Source organism: Rosa chinensis, chromosome 2 (genome assembly GCF_002994745.2).
Source record: "Rosa chinensis cultivar Old Blush chromosome 2, RchiOBHm-V2, whole genome shotgun sequence".
Classification (NCBI taxonomy): Eukaryota; Viridiplantae; Streptophyta; class Magnoliopsida; order Rosales; family Rosaceae; genus Rosa; species Rosa chinensis.
The window spans coordinates 82,483,219-82,501,073 of NC_037089.1; the positions used below are offsets into that span (position 1 = coordinate 82,483,219).

At 38.0% G+C, this 17,855-nt stretch overlaps 1 long non-coding RNA gene and 1 pseudogene across 2 annotated transcripts; both read left to right on the forward strand.

Annotated features, from left to right (window-relative positions):
• The first annotated feature begins 1,965 nt into the window (after positions 1 to 1,965).
• On the forward strand, positions 1,966 to 10,942 carry LOC112183309. Of its 2 annotated transcripts, none has more exons than XR_005806145.1 (3): positions 1,966 to 2,629; positions 3,305 to 3,375; positions 10,279 to 10,942. It is a non-coding gene; the product is annotated as an uncharacterized LOC112183309 (long non-coding RNA). The 2 variants fall into 2 exon arrangements; XR_002929829.2 differs by lacking the exon at positions 10,279 to 10,942 and adding an exon at positions 4,277 to 4,500 and having other exon boundaries at positions 1,967 to 2,629.
• A 4,148-nt stretch (positions 10,943 to 15,090) lies between these two features.
• LOC112185207 lies at positions 15,091 to 17,350 on the forward strand (annotated as a pseudogene).
• The last annotated feature ends 505 nt before the right edge of the window (positions 17,351 to 17,855 follow it).

The window sequence follows — 17,855 nt, forward strand, 5'->3', positions numbered from 1 at the left end:
TGAGTTGTAATAATTTAAGAAGAAACAGAAAATGCTGAATCACCGACAACTCTTAAAATTTTTGAAATAAACATCTAATTTTTTTTATGGCTGGAAACTCAATGGAAGGCTAGGCCATCACGCCTTACATACATTCTTTGTACATATCATACATTACACCTTGAATTACATGAATAACTTAGAACCACACAGAAAAACTATGAGAGGTACAAAATCTTCACTATCTTCAACATCTCTATTTGTAGAGACTTGAGTGTATTGCAAAGAAAAGTCATTAAATGATAGCTCCCCTGTGAAGAAAGAAACTTGTAGTTTCCTTCGTTGCAAGGAATGAATTGGGCAGACTAGAATTAGTCGTATTCTATGAAATACGATAGGATCTTACAAAGAAATATTTGAATCTTTATTTCTAACGCCCAGATAACACAGAAAATTATAAAGAGTACAGTGCAATATATAGAAAACACGGTTTTCGAGTCGATAATATGGCCATGAAAAAGTGGTCCTCCTCCACCTAAGTTTTATGAAAAATTCCCTACCATACCCGATCAATCATCTGATTTTCTATCAAATGAAGACTTTTCCGTTCAAAGAAGCTAGACAAGCATGCAGAATCAATTTGTTAGTTAGCTTTCTCCATTTACCACCACCACCACCACAGCCACACACACACACACACACACACTCTCTCTCTCTCTCTGCAATGACCAAATATTGAGTTTTGAAGAAATATTGATGGTCCAAAAAAAGGAAATTTCGAAGGAAATATCGTGGATATATCGATTTCGGTAAATGTTAAAGAAAAATGATGGAAATTGGAAGGAAAATATGGAATTTTTAAGTGAAACTTTTGGGTATGTTTGTTTTATCAATTATCAATTATCTATGAAAGAAAACCTTTAATAAAAATTGTTATATAGTGAGTTGTAATCATTTAAGATGAAACAGTAAATGCGGAATCGCCGACAACTCCTAAATTTTTTTAAATAAACATCTAATTGTTTTTTTGATGGCTGAAAACCCAATGGGAGGCTATGCCATCACACCTTATATACATTCTTTGTACGTATATATCATACATTACACCTTGAATTACATGAGTAACTTAGAACCACATAGAAGACCTATGAGGTAAAACAATATTCACTATCTTCATCATCTCTATTAGTAGAGACTACAGTGTATTGTGAAGAAAGTCATTAAATGATACATCCCCTCTGAATAAAGAAACTTGTAGTTTACTTCGGTGCAGGGAATGAATGGGGTAGACTAGAATTAGTCGTATTCTAAGAAATACAATAGTATGGTAGAAAGAAATATCTGAATCTTTATTTGAACACACCTAACGACCAAATAACACAGAAAATTATAAAGAGTACAGTGCTATATATAGAAAACACGGTTTTCCAGTCGATACTATGACCATGAAAAAGTGGTCCTCCTCCTCCGCCTAACTTTTATGAAAAATTTCCCATCATACTAGATCGATCATCATATTTTCTTTCAAAAGAAGACTTTTCCATTCAAAGTAGCTGGACATGCATGCAGAATCAATTTGTCATTTAGCTTTCTTTATCCACCACCACCACAAACTCTCTCTCTCTCTCTCTCTCTCTGCAATGACCAAAATATTCTGTTTCGAGGAAATATGAAGGGTCCGAAAAATGAAAATTTCGACAGAAATATCATGTATATATTTTGTAATACCCCGAAAAATCCAAATTATTTTCCGAGGACATTTTAGAATGATTTCGTAGTCATGGGTGATTGTACGAAGCTTGGAGAAGTGTGGAATTAGTTCGAACGATTATATTTCGAAAACGTACGTTAATTAAGGGCACGCGAAATTGACTTTTTATACGTACAGAATTTGGGAAAACTTCCTTCATGAAAGTTGTAGAACTCGTCAATACGATCGCGTACATATGCGGAACGCAAAAATCGGAGTTCGTATGAATTAGTTATGATTTTTCGAAAACGTTTCCAATTTTATATAAAGCTTCCATTTTCGGAAACTTCCAAACTTATTTTCATTTCTTTCCCTTCTGGGAAACCATTGTCCCTTTCTCTCTCTTCCTCCCGCGTTCAAGACCGACGGAACTGGACGAATTTCGTCCGGTTAGTTCTTCCTCCTCCGGCCACCAATCCTCACCAAACTTCTTCCATTGGCTTCGTATGGTCCTTGCGCACCCGTCTGTGGTGGCCTTGCATGGCGGCGCGGCCTGTAGCGGCGGTGGTGATCTTGTTTCGATTTGAGTTCGATTTTAGGCAACGTCTGTTTTCTCCTAGCTCCGGCCACCAAAACTTCCGATCCTTAGCTCCATGAACTCGCCTCAACTTGCTGATCATCATAGTAGAATGATCGCACCTGAAGTGACCGGTTTCACGTTCGTCGGAGCTCGGTCGGTTTTCGATCCGAAACCAAAATCTTTCGATCGGGATATCTCGAGCTGTAGTGCATCGTTTTGATTGATTCTTGATCCAGTGGGTTCGCCTTGATGTTCTTAACAACTCTCTGGAAGGAATCGAAGCCTGAAATTGAAGTTTTTAAGTCAAAATCATGTTCGCCGGTTTCTGCATTTTCTCGCCGGTTTCTGGAAATTTTCCGGCCACCTTCATACTGTTCAAGGTAATTTTCGACCCCTTCCGGTGATTTTCAGACTTCGTGCTAGTTATGAAAATTGTTGGGCTTGATGAGATGAAGAGGAGCAGCCAGGCCCCGACACCATTGGCGGTGGTCGGCGACGGCTCTGTCCTTTTTCCGGCGACTCTTTTCCGGCCACCTCCGGGGGTCAAAAATGTGATTTCTTTACAGTTTTAGATTCTACGTTTCGATACGATCGTTTGCATATATAATTCATAATTTTTGGATATCGTATGATTTAGTTATGAATTTTTAAGGTTTCGATCGATTTCTATAATCCAATTAATGTTTTTTGAAGATCGGGCCGTCCGATGGACTTGTAGTTTTGATATGTTGATCGTATGATTGTCCCAGTGACCATGTGTGGTCATGGGCGAAGATCCGACCGTTGGATCTTCGTATAATTGTGAATTAGTGATTCGGAAGGCGATTCGTGAGAATCCGACCGTCGGATTTTCATGAAATTTTGTGGAGATGTTTATAAGGACGATTCAGGAAGATCCGACCGTTGGATCTTCGTGATAATTTTGGGGGATGATCCTAAGGGCGATCCGTGAGGATCCGACCGTTGGATCATCATATAATTTCGATCCGACCGTTGGATCATCGTTTAATTTTGTTTATGAGTTGTTGGCTAAGTTATGATCATATTGGATTTAGGTGATTGACGGTCTTCCTTGGTGAGCAGTTTTGGTGTGTTTTGTGAAATTGAAGACGCAGTGGGATTAGAGGTGAGTAAATCTCACGTGGTTCATATTACGAACCGTGCACTTTTAATTAATTTAATTGTCGTAATTGTGTGAAAAATATTTATGGAATAAATATTTGTTTTTAATCATATGGACTTGATCAACTACGGTCCATAGGTAAGTAAAATGTTTTAATTATACAAAATGAATTTCCTGATTTTCTTGTGTGATTTATAGTTGGTATTAGTGATTATCCCTGTGCGGATGATTACGTATATATATATATTTACGTGTATATATATATGGAATGGTGTGACATTGAGGTGGGTGTGGAATTATGATAATTTGGTTGAGATATGATATTGTATTGGAAATTACCATGATTGTTTATGATGATGTTAACCGATAAATGTGTGTGATAATCATGTTGACCTTCTGAGGTGATTAGAGGGTAGAATTGTAGTGCTCTGAGGACTGGGAGTCCGAAGACCGCCGGTTAGATAATAACCGAGATGTAGTGCTCTGAGGACTGGGAAACCGAAGACCGCCGGTTTGATAATAACCGAGATGTAGTGCTCTGAGGACAGGGGAAAAGTCCAAAGACCGCCGGTTAAATAATAACCGAGATGTAGTGCTCTGAGGACAGGGGAAAATTCCGAAGACCGCCGGTTAAATAATAACCGAGATATAGTTGGATCAAAACAGTTGGGATGGACAAAAGTAGTGATATTGTGGATTAGAGGATTGTGGAAATGTATTCGTTGTGGATTTTCCGTGTTTTGGTTTGATGTTTCCTTACAGATGTTGAGATTGTTGGTTGTTTACTTGAGTTAAAAGAAATATGATTTAAAATCAACATTCCCTTCTTATTTACTCACGAGCTGTCAAAAGCTTACCGGGTTTGGTGTTGTTGCAATCCCGGTACACTATTCAAATTGTGTAGCGGGTAGTCTTGCAGGTCAGGTGAATCGAGAAGGTGATCTGGCTGCTTAGAGTAGTGGGATTGGAGTTACATCTTTATTGTGAGGTTTTCATTTAAATTTGGAGAGAGTGTGTTGTAATATTAAATTCTTGAGGATTTGGTTTATGTATTAGTGAGTGAGGTGAGTTGTGTTTATCTCTGAGAAAAAAATTCAGAACGTTTAATTGATTACGTTGTTTAATTCATGTTTTGGATTTTGAATTTTTTTATTCAAAATTCGGGGCGTGACAGTTTGGTATCAGAGCGTAAGGTACATATTTAGTGACGTGTCAATACTTTCCGAGTGATGGCCGTCTGCAGCGGATCCCCATCGTGTGCTCTTCGGTATTGGCTAAGTCATTGGGTATGTGTGGGTGTTGGGAGTCGTTTAGGCCGTTAAGTCGTTTTAGGAACGTGAATACCTTCCCTGTAGTATTGACTTGGTTAATATGGACTTGTATTTGACTTATACTGTGTTTTAAGTGTTATACGTGTATTAGCCAAGCATACTATACTTCTTAGGTGTTGGATATTTGAAGAAGTAGTACTTAGAACCGTAAAGTTGTCTTGTAGGTTCGTATTTGAATAAGTTCAGTTGCCGTGAGTTATAATCTTTAAGGAATGGGAACCTCTAGATTTAATTCTGTTGAGTTAGTAAGAATTGTTTTATGGAAGTGAGGTTCTTTTGGATGTTGAGGTGTTTGGTTGAAGGCATGATGTTGGCCTATGCACGTACCTAGTGTGGATATGAGTATGAATTGATGGAATTTTTGCCTTATTAGTTTGGACATACAGATGTTTTTGATTTAATTCTTAACTCATGTGGAGTTGTGGGTAGTGTTGCGGTTTGGGAATGAATTATTGTGGTTAATTCTTCCAAGTGTTTGTAAGTTGTTGAGCAAGGTTTAAGTTGTGAGAACGGAGTTTGACCTCGTGTTTGAGTGATTGAGACGAACGACTATATATATTTGAGGTTGTTTTGTGTTTTAAGTTTCAGTAGGCGGGGTACTTAAAGTTTTGCAATGGAGTTTGACTTTGGTTGATAGATAATGGGGAGAATTGGAATCAACTCTTTGTTATTGATCTTGGACGAGAGTGTGCGTCTTTGATCATTGATAGGTGAATTTGGTTAAATGCAATTTTGGGTATTGATTTTGGTGACATGGTTGGGTATCCATAGTGGTTCAAGTGAATTACTATGTGATATGGAGTTTGATTCGGATTCTGAATATTGAAATCTTAGGGTTTGAATTGTGGTAAGTTTGATGGAGCATGTTTTAGAGGGAATGGTTGAGATTTTATAAGATTAGTATGTGTAACTCTAAGGATGTGGGTTTTCCCTAGTTAACTCAGGAAGCGTTTAATTTTATTAATTCCTAATTTTAGCGACGGAATTGTTTGTGGTTGGTTTGACTCAAATGATACTAGCTAGAGCACTGTGTGACAGAATTGATTGTTGGGTTTTGAATTGATTGTTTGTGATACATTTTTATGAACGTTGTGTGCAGCAGAGTTGGCTAAAATTTTAAAAGAGTATTGGATGACCAAGGTTCGATCCTTGGTGTCGTTGGTTTAACGAAAAGAAGAGACGACATGCACACAATCTTATTGATTTAGTTATATTACAAAATAAACAAAAAGAGGACTATGCTATACTAAGCCAAATCAGCGGCTCCGAATGGGTTGAGGCTGAGCTCAAGACAAACAGGAGAGCCACTGTTGTAACCGCCTGAGCCACCAGAATAGTAACCAAATTCGCTACCTTCCTCGGATGTAGTCTTCGGGTTACCAAGGACGTCCTCACCGTGCACGGGGAACAGAGGAAGAGTCTCGACCTCCTGGTGATCTCCTCCTCGATGTTCCATGAAAGATTGTCCTCCTGTTGTGCCAAAAGAGGTAGTACGCGTATTAGTGTTGAAGGGTGAGGAGGAATATGGGTCAACACCATAGCCGACGCATGACCCAAAAGTTAGATCGATTGACCCATCATCACCAGTAGAACCAGTGGAACCAAAGTTGAGATCAATGGACCTACCATCATCAGTAGAACTTGTGGATCCAAAATTGAGATCGAGAGATCCACCAACCCGAACTTTCCGAAATTCCTTCAACTTCTGCCTGTCACGAGCCTTGAGGTTCTGGAACCAAAAGAAGACGTTCTTGTCCTCGATCTGCCCATACGGTTTCAGATGAAGACAGATCTCTTGAATCTGCTCTGGAGTTGGGTACTTGTGACCCTTGTCATAGTAGAGCCCCTGAAGGATTCTTAGTTGAGCTGGTGTGGGAGTCCACCGGTTAGTAGTCTGCCTGATAGGCGTGTTGGCACTACTCCCGGCTGCTTGGTTGTTTCCTCCATCCTCGACTTGTTGCTGGGCTTGTAGTTCCATTTGTTGCTGGGTTTGAAGCTCCATTAGTTGCAGAGTTTATGGTTCCATGGTGATGGGTTGAAGGGATGTGAAGATCGAAGATTAAAGTTGTTGAGTGTTTGAGGGAGATTGTTGTTAAAGGGATTAAGGTTGATGATGGTGTGTTGGAGATCTGAAAGTTCAGAGGAAAGATGAGATTGAATTAACTTGATGGAAGAGAAGATTGGGAGGAGAAGGAATTGATGATGAGTGAGGGAAGGACTGGAGATTTGAGAAGAGAAAGGCTGAAGAGTTGAGAGAGAATGGCTAAAGCTTAGAAGAATTTTCTCTTCCTTTGGAGTGAACAGTCACTTTCTCAGAATGCACCTATTTATAGAACGAGGTGAGCAGATCTCCACCGTTGGATGGACGATCTCTGAGATTAAATCTACGCGTTGGATTAAAGTCGCCCGAAAACACGGAAAAGCTGTTGGCGCGTGGAGAGCGTGTAGGGGGACAGGACGAATCTCGAGGCGCTGTGGCAGACAGCTTTAGCCGAAAGTAAATTTGACTGCCGTAAATCACGGAAGGGATAAACCGTAGCAAGTGGGCCGTACCTGGGCTTGTCTCGGATCAATGCACTCACTGTAGCTGTGGGTGGAGGCCCGATGGGCCGAGTTTCTGAAATAGTTTTGGCTAAATGCATGGGCCGGATTTCTGCAACAGTTTTGGATATGTTGGGCCGAATTTCTGCAACAGTTGTAGATATGTTGGGCCGGATTTCTGTAACAGTTTTGGATATGTTGGGCCGGGTTTCTGCAACAGTTTGGGGTATTTTGGGCCAGATTGCTGAAACGGTTGAGTTTAAATAGAAGGATTGGTATGGATAATAACGTGAGCAGCTCGTGCTCGAGTGGTTGAGTGTGGAGTTTGTGTACCAGAGGTCCGAGGTTCGAACCTCGCCTCTCGTTTATTTTTATTATGTTCGTTTATGACATAATAAGTATAAAATTTGTACACATTATATTAAGCACTGCTTGTGCTCCAGTGGTTGGGGGCAAGGCTTTTGCGCAGCAGGTTAAGGGTTCGAAACCTTGCATCCCCTTGTATTTATTTTTATGTCGCTTTTGACATAATAAATATAACACATGTGCATATATTATTGAAAGCAGCTCTTGCTTCAGTGGTTGGGAGCAAAACCTTGGTGTAGGAGGTCTGGAGTTTGAACCTTACCTCTTACATTATTTTTTTTTAATCGTGTATACGCTCAGTATACAGACGTATTTTTATACGTCGAGTTGTATTCTTAGGATTTACGCTCAGTATACGGACGTATTTTTATACATTGAACCGTATTTCAGTAGATTTCTACATTGTTGATAAAGTTGGAGATAGTATAGTCAAGCGTGGTAGTTAAAGTAAGAATTGTGGTGATCAAGTTTGGTGCTTGGTTAGTGTTCTGTATAATTTACAGAAAACTTTAATCGGGAGAAATTGTCTCGCGATTAAATTTCGGGAAGAAATTTCTTTAAGGAGGGTAGATTGTAATACCCCGAAAAATCCAAATTATTTTCCGAGGACATTTTAGAATGATTTCGTAGTCATGGGTGATTGTACGAAGCTTGGAGAAGTGTGGAATTAGTTCGAACGATTATATTTCGAAAACGTACGTTAATTAAGGGCACGCGAAATCGAATTTTTATACGTACAGAATTTGGGAAAACTTCCTTCATGAAAGTTGTAGAGCTTGTCAATACGATCGCGTGCATATGTGGAACGCAAAAATCGGAGTTCGTATGAATTAGTTATGATTTTTCGAAAAAGTTTCCAATTTTATATAAAGCTTCCATTTTCGGAAACTTCCAAAATTATTTTCATTTCTTTCCCTTCTGGGAAACCATCGTCCCTTTCTCTCTCTTCCTCCCGCGTTCAAGACCGACGGAACTGGACGAATTTCATCTGGTCAGTTCTTCCTCCTCCGGCCACCAATCCTCACCAAACTTCTTCCATTGGCTTCGTATGGTCCTTGCGCACCCGTCTGTGGTGGCCTTGCACGGCGGCGCGGCCCGTAGCGGCGGTGGTGAGCTTGTTTCGATTTGAGTTCGATTTTAGTCAACGTCTGTTTTCTCCTAGCTCCGGCCACCAAAACTTCCGATCCTTAGCTCCATGAACTCGCCTCAACTTGTTGATCATCATACTAGAAGGATCGCACCTGGAGTGACCGGTTTCACGTTCGTCGAAGCTCGGTAGGTTTTCGATCCGAAACCAAAATCTTTCGATCGGGATATCTCGAGCTGTAGTGCATCGTTTTGATTGATTCTTGATCCAGTGGGTTCGCCTTGATGTTCTTAACAACTCTCTAGAAGGAATCGAAGCCTGAAATTGAACTTTTTAAGTCGAAATCATGTTCGCCGGTTTCTGCATTTTCTCGCCGGTTTCTGGAAATTTTCCGGCCACCTTCATACTGTTCAAGCTAATTTTCGACCCCTTCCGGTGATTTTCAGACTTCGTGCTAGTTATGAAAATTGTTGGGCTTGATGAGATGAAGAGGAGCAGCCAGGCCCCGACACCATTGGCGGTGGTCGGCGGCGGCTCTGTCCTTTTTCCGGTGACTTTTTCCGGCCACCTCCGGGGGTCAAAAATGTGATTTCTTTACAGTTTTAGATTCTACGTTTCGATACGATCGTTTGCATATATAATTCATAATTTTTGGATATCATATGATTTAGTTATGAATTTTTACGGTTTCGATCGATTTCGATAATCCAATTAATGTTTTTTGAAGATCGGGCCGTCCGATGGACTTGTAGTTTTGATATGTTGATCGTGTGACTGTCCCAGTGACCATGTGTGGTCATGGGCGAAGATCCGACCGTTGGATCTTCGTATAATTGTGAATTAGTGATTCGGAAGGCGATTCGTGAGAATCCGACCGTTGGATTTTCGTGAAATTTTGTGGAGATGTTTATAAGGATGATTCAGGAAGATCTGACCGTTGGATCTTCGTGATAATTTTGGGGGATGATCCTAAGGGCGATCCGTGAGGATCCGACCGTTGGATCATCATATAATTTCGATCCGACCGTTGGATCATCGTTTAATTTTGTTTATGAGTTGTGTGGCTAAGTTATGATCATATTGGATTTAGGTGATTGACGGTCTTCCTTGGTGAGCGGTTTTGGTGTGTTTTGTGAAATTGAAGACGCAGCGGGATTAGAGGTGAGTAAATCTCACGTGGTTCATATTACGAACCGTGCACTTTTAATTAATTTAATTGTCGTAATTGTGTGAAAAATATTTATGGAATAAATATTTGTTTTTAATCATATGGACTTGATCAACTACGGTCCATAGGTAAGTAAAATGTTTTAATTATACAAAATGAATTTCCTGATTTTCTTGTGTGATTTATAGTTGGTATTAGTGATTATCCCTGTGCGGATGATTACGTATATATATATTTACGTGTATATATATATATATATATATATATATGGAATGGTGTGACATTGAGGTGGGTGTGGAATTATGATAATTTGGTTGAGATATGATATTGTATTGGAAATTACCATGATTGTTTATGATGATGTTAACCGATAAATGTGTGTGATAATCATGTTGACCTTCTGAGTTGATTAGAGGGTAGAATTGTAGTGCTCTGAGAACTGGGAGTCCGAAGACCGCCGGTTAGATAATAACCGAGATGCAGTGCTCCGAGGACTGGGGAAAAGTCTGAAGACCGCCGGTTAAATAATAACCGAGATGTAGTGCTCTGAGGACAGGGGAAAAGTCCGAAGACCGCCGGTTAAATAATAACCGAGATATAGTTGGATCCAAACAGTTGGGATGGACCAAAGTAGTGATATTGTGGATTAGAGGATTGTGGAAATGAATTCGTTGTGGATTTTCCGTGTTTTGGTTTGATGTTTCCTTACAGATGTTGAGATTGTTGGTTGTTTACTTGAGTTAAAAGAAATATGATTTAAAATCAACATTCCCTTCTTATTTACTCACGAGCTGTCAAAAGCTTACCGGGTTTGGTGTTGTTGCAATCCCGGTACACTATTCAAATTGTGTAGCGGGTAGTCTTGCAGGTCAGGTGAATCGAGAAGGTGATCAGGCTGCTTAGAGTAGTGGGATTGGAGTTACAGCTTTATTGTGAGGTTTTCATTTAAATTTGGAGAGAGTGTGTTGTAATATTAAATTCTTGAGGATTTGGTTTATGTATTAGTGAGTGAGGCGAGGTGTGTTTATCTCTGAGAAAAAAATTCAGAACGTTTATTTGATTAAGTTGTTTAATTCATGTTTCGGATTTTGAATTTTTTTATTCAAAATTCGTGGCGTGACATATTTATTTCGGTAAATAATCAAGAAAGATGACGGAAATTTGAAGAAAAATATGGAAATTTTAAGTGAAACGTTTGAATATGTTTGTTTTTATCAATTATCTACTATAGATGAAAAGAAAACCTTGAATAAACATTGTTATATTGTGAGTTGTAATAATTTAAGAAGAAACAGAAAATGCTGAATCACCGACAACTCTTAAAATTTTTGAAGTAAACATCTAATTTTTTTTTTTATGGCTGGAAACCCAATGGAAGGCTAGGCCATCACGCCTTACATATATTCTTTGTACATATCATACATTACACCTTGAATTACATGAATAACTTAGAACCACACAGAAAAACTATGAGAGGTACAAAATATTCACTATCTTCATCATCTCTATTTGTAGAGACTTGAGTGTATTGCAAAGAAAAGTCATTAAATGATAGCTCCCCTGTGAAGAAAGAAACTTGTAGTTTCCTTCGTCGCAAGGAATGAATGGGGCAGACTAGAATTAGTCGTATTCTATGAAATACGATAGTATGTTACAAAGAAATATCTGAATCTTTGTTTCTAACGCTCAGATAACACAGAAAATTATAAAGAGTACAGTGCAATATATAGAAAACACGGTTTTCCAGTCGATACTATGGCCATGAAAAAGTGGTCCTCCTCCACCTAAGTTTTATGAAAAATTCCCAACCATACTAGATCGATCGTCTGATTTTCTATCAAAAGAAGACTTTTCCGTTCAAAGAAGCTACACATGCATGCAGAATCAATTTGTTAGTTAGCTTTCTCCATTTACCACCACCACCACTACAGCCACACACACACACACACACACACACTCTCTCTCTCTCTCTCTCTCTCTCTGCAATGACCAAAATATTGAGTTTCGAAGAAATATTGATGGTCCAAAAAAAGGAAATTTCGAAGGAAATATCGTGGATATATCGATTTCTGTAAATATTCAAGAAAAATGATGGAAATTTGAAGGAAAATATGGAATTTTTAAGTGAAACTTTTGGATATGTTTGTTTTATCAATTATCAATTATCTATGAAAGAAAACATTTAATAAACATTGTTATATAGTGAGTTGTAATCATTTAAGATGAAACAGTAAATGCAGAATCACCGACAACTCATAAAATTTTTTAAATAAACATCTAATTGTTTTTTTGATGGCTGAAAACCCAATGGGAGGCTATGCCATCACACCTTATATACATTCTTTGTACGTATATATCATACATTACACCTTGAATTACATGAGTAACTTAGAACCACATGGAAGACCTATGAGGTAAAAAAAATTTCACTATCTTCATCATCTCTATTTGTAGAGACTTCAGTGTATTGTGAAGAAAGTAATTAAATGATACCTCCCCTCTGAATAAAGGAACTTGTAGTTTACTTCGGTGCACGGAATGAATGGGGTAGACTAGAATTAGTCGTACTCTAAGAAATACTGGTAGAAAGAAATATCTGAATCATTATTTGAACACACCTAACGACCAAATAACACAGAAAATTATAAAGAGTACAGTGCAATATATAGAAAACACGGTTTTCCAGTCGATACTATGGCCATGAAAAAGTGGTCCTCCTCCACCTAAGTTTTTTGAAAAATTCTCTACTATACCAGATCGATAATCTGAGTTTCTATCAAAAGAAGACTTTTCTATTCAAAGAAGCTAGACATGCATGCAGAATCAATTTGTCAGTTAGCTTTCTCCATTTACCACCACAGCCACACACACACACACACACACACACACACACACACTCTCTCTCTCTCTCTCTCTCTCTCTCTCTCTCTCTGCAATGACCAAAATATTGTGTTTCGAAGAAATATTGATGGTCCAAAAAAAAGGAAATTTCAAAGGAAATATCGTTGATATATTGATTTCGGTAAATATTTCAAGAAAAATGGTTGAAATTGGAAGGAAAATATGAAATTTTTAAGTGAAACTTTTGGATATTTTTGTTTGATCAATTATCAATTATCTATGAAAAGAAAACCTTGAATAAACATTGTTATATAGTGAGTTGTAATCATTTAAGATGAAACAGTAAATGTGGAATCGCCGACAACTCCTAAATTTTTTTAAATAAACATCTAATTGTTTTTTTTATGGCTGAAAACCCAATGGGAGACTATGCCATCACACATTATATACATTCTTTGTACGTATATATCATACGTTACACGTGGAATTACATGAGTAACTTAGAACCACATAGAAGACCTATGAGGTAAAAAGATCTTCACTATCTTCATCATCTCTATTAGTAGAGACTTCAGTGTATTGTGAAGAAAGTCATTAAATGATAGCTCCCCTCTGAATAAAAAAACTTGTAGTTTACTTCGGTGCAAGGAATGAATGGGGTAGACTAGAATTAGTCGTATTCTATGAAATACGATAATGTGGTATAAAAAATATATCTGAATCTTTATTTGAACACACCTAGCGCCTAAATAACACAGAAAATTATAAAGAGTACAGTGCAATATATAGAAAACACGGTTTTCCAATCGATACTATGACCATAATCATCCATGTACTTCAAAATTGCATAAGCCACGTCCAAATTTGATAAATTCAGCTAATTGTGCCAACAACTGATAACGTGGCACCAACATGTTTGCGCAATTTTAGAGTCAGGGCTCGCATGAATGGCTAAATTCCTAAAATAAGTTAAATAACCTTTGTGCTAAATTCACATAAAATTTTTAAAAAAAAAAATCCTTACCATGTAACCTATTGCTTCTTCATCTTCATTCTATGTTCTGAAATCCAAAAGGGTAGCGAAAGCCATGACTATGTTGATGTATTCTTGTTCCTTTTCAATGGTAACGGCCGCATAAGCTCAGTCTCGGACATGGCCAAACTCTTTACTTCACATGTTGTCAAGGTCACCATAGTGACCACCGCTCAAACTACACTACTACAAAAAGTTAATCACACAACACTAATCACACAACGGAACAGAAATCATCTGTTGTGTGTTTAAGTAAATTTTATTGCACAACGGTGTTTGTTATATTCTGTTGTGTGAATGCCAACAAAGTGAAAACTTTTTTATCAAAACTACATTGCACAACAGAAATGAAGTAATGTCTGTCGTCTGAGTCTTAAAAAATTTAGCGGCAGATTTCCCTCCACTTTGGAGTCTTGGTTGGCTCTTGAAACACTGAAAGTTGGGCTACTAGGACAACGGGTTTTACTATTTCCGTTGTGTGATTGAAAAACTAGGCATCAAAGTTTGTGGAAGCTTGCTTGAATGTCTTCCCCTAGATAAGCCTAGTGCAAGCTGTTGTAATTGTACAACAGGTTTAAGATTTTCTGTTGTGTGAAGATGGAACTGGGCGGCAACATTTTGAGGTAAAATGCTGAAAGCGCCATGTTTCCCTCCATGATTTCACATTTTGATTTTTAGTGATGCACTCAGACAACGGTTGGTGATGTTTCTGTTATGTGAATAACTTTGAATTTTTTGCTAGGTTTAATTGCCATGCCACATCGTGTCCAAAAGGGAAAAGAAAGAAAACAAAACCTAGCTAGCCTCTCGATCCTCTCTCTCGACAGAAAACATCTCGACCTCTCAGGTTTTGAACCCTCTCGACCCTCTCTCTCTCAATTAGAGTTAGATTGTTGTCCTTCACCATCCCCCTCCGCCTAAAATGTCTGCGGTGCCCCTAATTCACTTTTTCTTTCTAAAAAATTGGGATTATGGTTTTTTGCTGAATCCTCAAATTGTGCTGAAGAGATTAGCGGTGGTTTGGGTTCGGCAAACTAAAGACCATCTCGCTTCAATTTGTCATCAGTCCCTTCAATTTCAAGTCCTTCACCTCCATCAGTCCATCGTTTCCTTCTCTCTTTCACCGGTTATTCTCTTAGCTGACCCTTCCTCTCTCAAGCTTTCACTTCCATTTCCTAATCCTATTTCTATTAGACTCATAAAATCCCTCAATCTCTGAAGAGCTAATTTTGATTTCAATTTTTATCAGGACGCGAACAATCTCAGATGCTCTCAAATACTCGGCTCAGATGCTCTTCGAGCTCCGAATCTCGAGGCTCTCTCCCTCACTCCTCTATTCTGTTCACGAGTCATGGTGGGTCGAGCCCTGAATTCCGACCACCTTGGACAGCCCATACGAGCCGGTGACCGTGTCACTAGACCTCAATTTGCTGGACAGAGATCCCAGAGTTAGCCGCTGTGGTATGGGCTTCGAGCCGAGAAAATTATGATTCAATTTCGATATCCTAGTCTTAAGGTTAGTAGTGATACTAATTGCCTTCAATTCTAGTCTTAAGATTATAGCCATCTTAATTTTCCTATTGCTGTAAATCATGCCATCCTATTAAAGCACCTGTCGAGATGATGCCTTCTGATATATGCCATGTACTTCAAGTATATGATTTGTGAAAACATTAATGTTGTATACTGTTAGTATGCTGATCCCCTACATAAGAACTATTTGTTCTGTAAAACCCATTTCACTTTTGTTCCTGATCCCCTACATAAGAATTGAGGAAGATGAAGAAGAAATAGTAAAGATTTTTATTTTTTATTTTTTTGGTTTTTGGCAGGTGAGGTTTCTTTGCCAGGTGGGAAAACAGAGGATGGAGACAAGGATGATGGTGACACAGCAACAAGAGAAGCGAAAGAGGAGATTGGTTTGGATCCTAAGCTTGTGAATGTTGTCACTGTTCTTGAACCATTTTTGTCAAAGGTAATAGCTTTTATCTTTTTCGGTTTGATCAAACACTTGGTGGTTGATGTTATTTGTGTTACGTCTGTATATGACTGAGCTTACTTCAGTCTATTCCAAGTATGTAAAGCTTGGAGCTTTGGGTTAGTACTAAGTTTCAATTGGTGCCTTGAGCTTTTCTCTGTAGTTGAGGTTAAAGCTTGAGACTTTCAGTTAGTACTTTTGTTTTTGCAAACGAAAGTTTAAAGTTTGGAAACTTAGTCCAGAAAAAAAAAAAAAAGAGGAAATAGATTGATAGATTAAAGGGGACTATAATGAGTGTCAGACCAAATTAAGAATTTTCTAAGAGAGGTTATTAGAGGTGTAATGTCTATTTAGTTGCTTCCTGCCGTTCTCATTTTTTTTACTACTTTTCATGCGTATCTTATTTTGAAACTAGAATTTCAAAATATTTGATGTTCTTGTAATCCAGTTTGGGTTTGATGCCATACATCTATGCACATAAGGCATTCCAAAATGTAGGAAGTTCTAATGGGAAAGAGAGTGGTTAGTCTGATTAGTTGCATAAGTGTCTAAGATTGAATCACAAAGATAGGACTAGGGAAAGAGCAAGTACTTGGTGTTATTTCCTCAACTGATGTAATGCAGCATACCACGGACTCCAACTTTCAACTTGAAAAAGGTTTCTAGACTTAAATAAGTTATCCTTGGATTTCTGTGCAGCACCTACTGAGAGTTGTACCTGTTATCGGTATACTTAACGATAAGGAAGCATTCAAGCCTGCTCCAAATCCGGCCGAAGTGGAATAAGTATTTGATGCTCCCTTGGAAATGTTCATCAAGGTTTTTTTCTCATTAGTTTCACTTCTGTCCTAGTCAACATATGAAATTGCTTTCGTCTGTTTTATTGATCATTGTGTATCCATTTGCTTCAGGATGAAAACAGGAGGGCAGAGGAGAGAGAGTGGATGGGTAACAAATACCTGATTCATTTCTTTGACTATGAAACCAACAACAAGAAGTACATGATATGGGGCTTAACTGCTGGTATCTTGATTAGGGCTGCATCAATTGTATATGAACGGCCTCCACCTTTTGTTCCTTTTATTACTTGAACTTTGTATTGAGATGGTCTGCAAGCCTGCACTGTGTTGGGCCATTATTTTTTTTTGGTATATGGCTTTGGTGCTTTTAGTATCACGACTTTCTTCTTGTTCATTTTTTCAAACTACTCAGCTTCATGAATTTTGGTCTTATATAACTCAATTCAGACTATTATACTTAACTGCTCGGTTTCTTAGTTATTCAACTTGAATTTCTGTTTTGTCTTTGTTGTGGAAGGAAGAAAATGAAACACCTGGATGGACCCAACTGAAGCTTCCTGGTCAAGCTCCTTCTGCACGTTGTGGCCATACCATCACATCTGGAGGACACTATGTAATTGACATTTCACAAGTTTTATTAGTTTTTCTGTCTTTGTTTTGTGCCTGTCAATAAACTGATGACAAAATGTCAATTAAGATTAAGATCCTCCTTTGAATTCACATAAAAAATGGAGAGTGGGAAATCCTGAAGTATTCATGAATTTGATTATCTAAAACCTTTTGTTTCTTCAATCCATATTACCCACACAAACACAATAATTTTGACAATCCTGTACCACTGGCACCCTGAAGTTTATATTTCTGACATTATTCATGGACAGTTTTAATTAGTACTTTGGTTTAGTTTATTTTGTAATGCAATATTGTTATTATGGAAAAATTGTATATGGTAGATAAATTTAGTTAGGCTGAAAGTAAATCTTAAAATTTGGGAGGTAAATTTGTCAGTTGCCCAATATAAAATACCCTATCTCTAGGCAGGAAGACACTCATTTTCTGAACCATGGCAGTAGCATAAAACTGAAAAGATTTTTGCAATTATTGAATAAAATAGGATGTTTTCAACTGTATGTAAAATTTTCAGCTCTGTCGTTCTAGGGTGGGTGGAAGGATCATAATTTAATAATGGTGTTGGAGATATATATTAACTTATCGTAGAATTTTTTTATTATTTATTTATTTATTTTTATATTGAAGTTCACTCTATTTTGTTGATGTTCTTTGTAACTGAGTTCAAAACCATTTATGCAGCTGTTGCTATTTGGAGGCCATGGAACT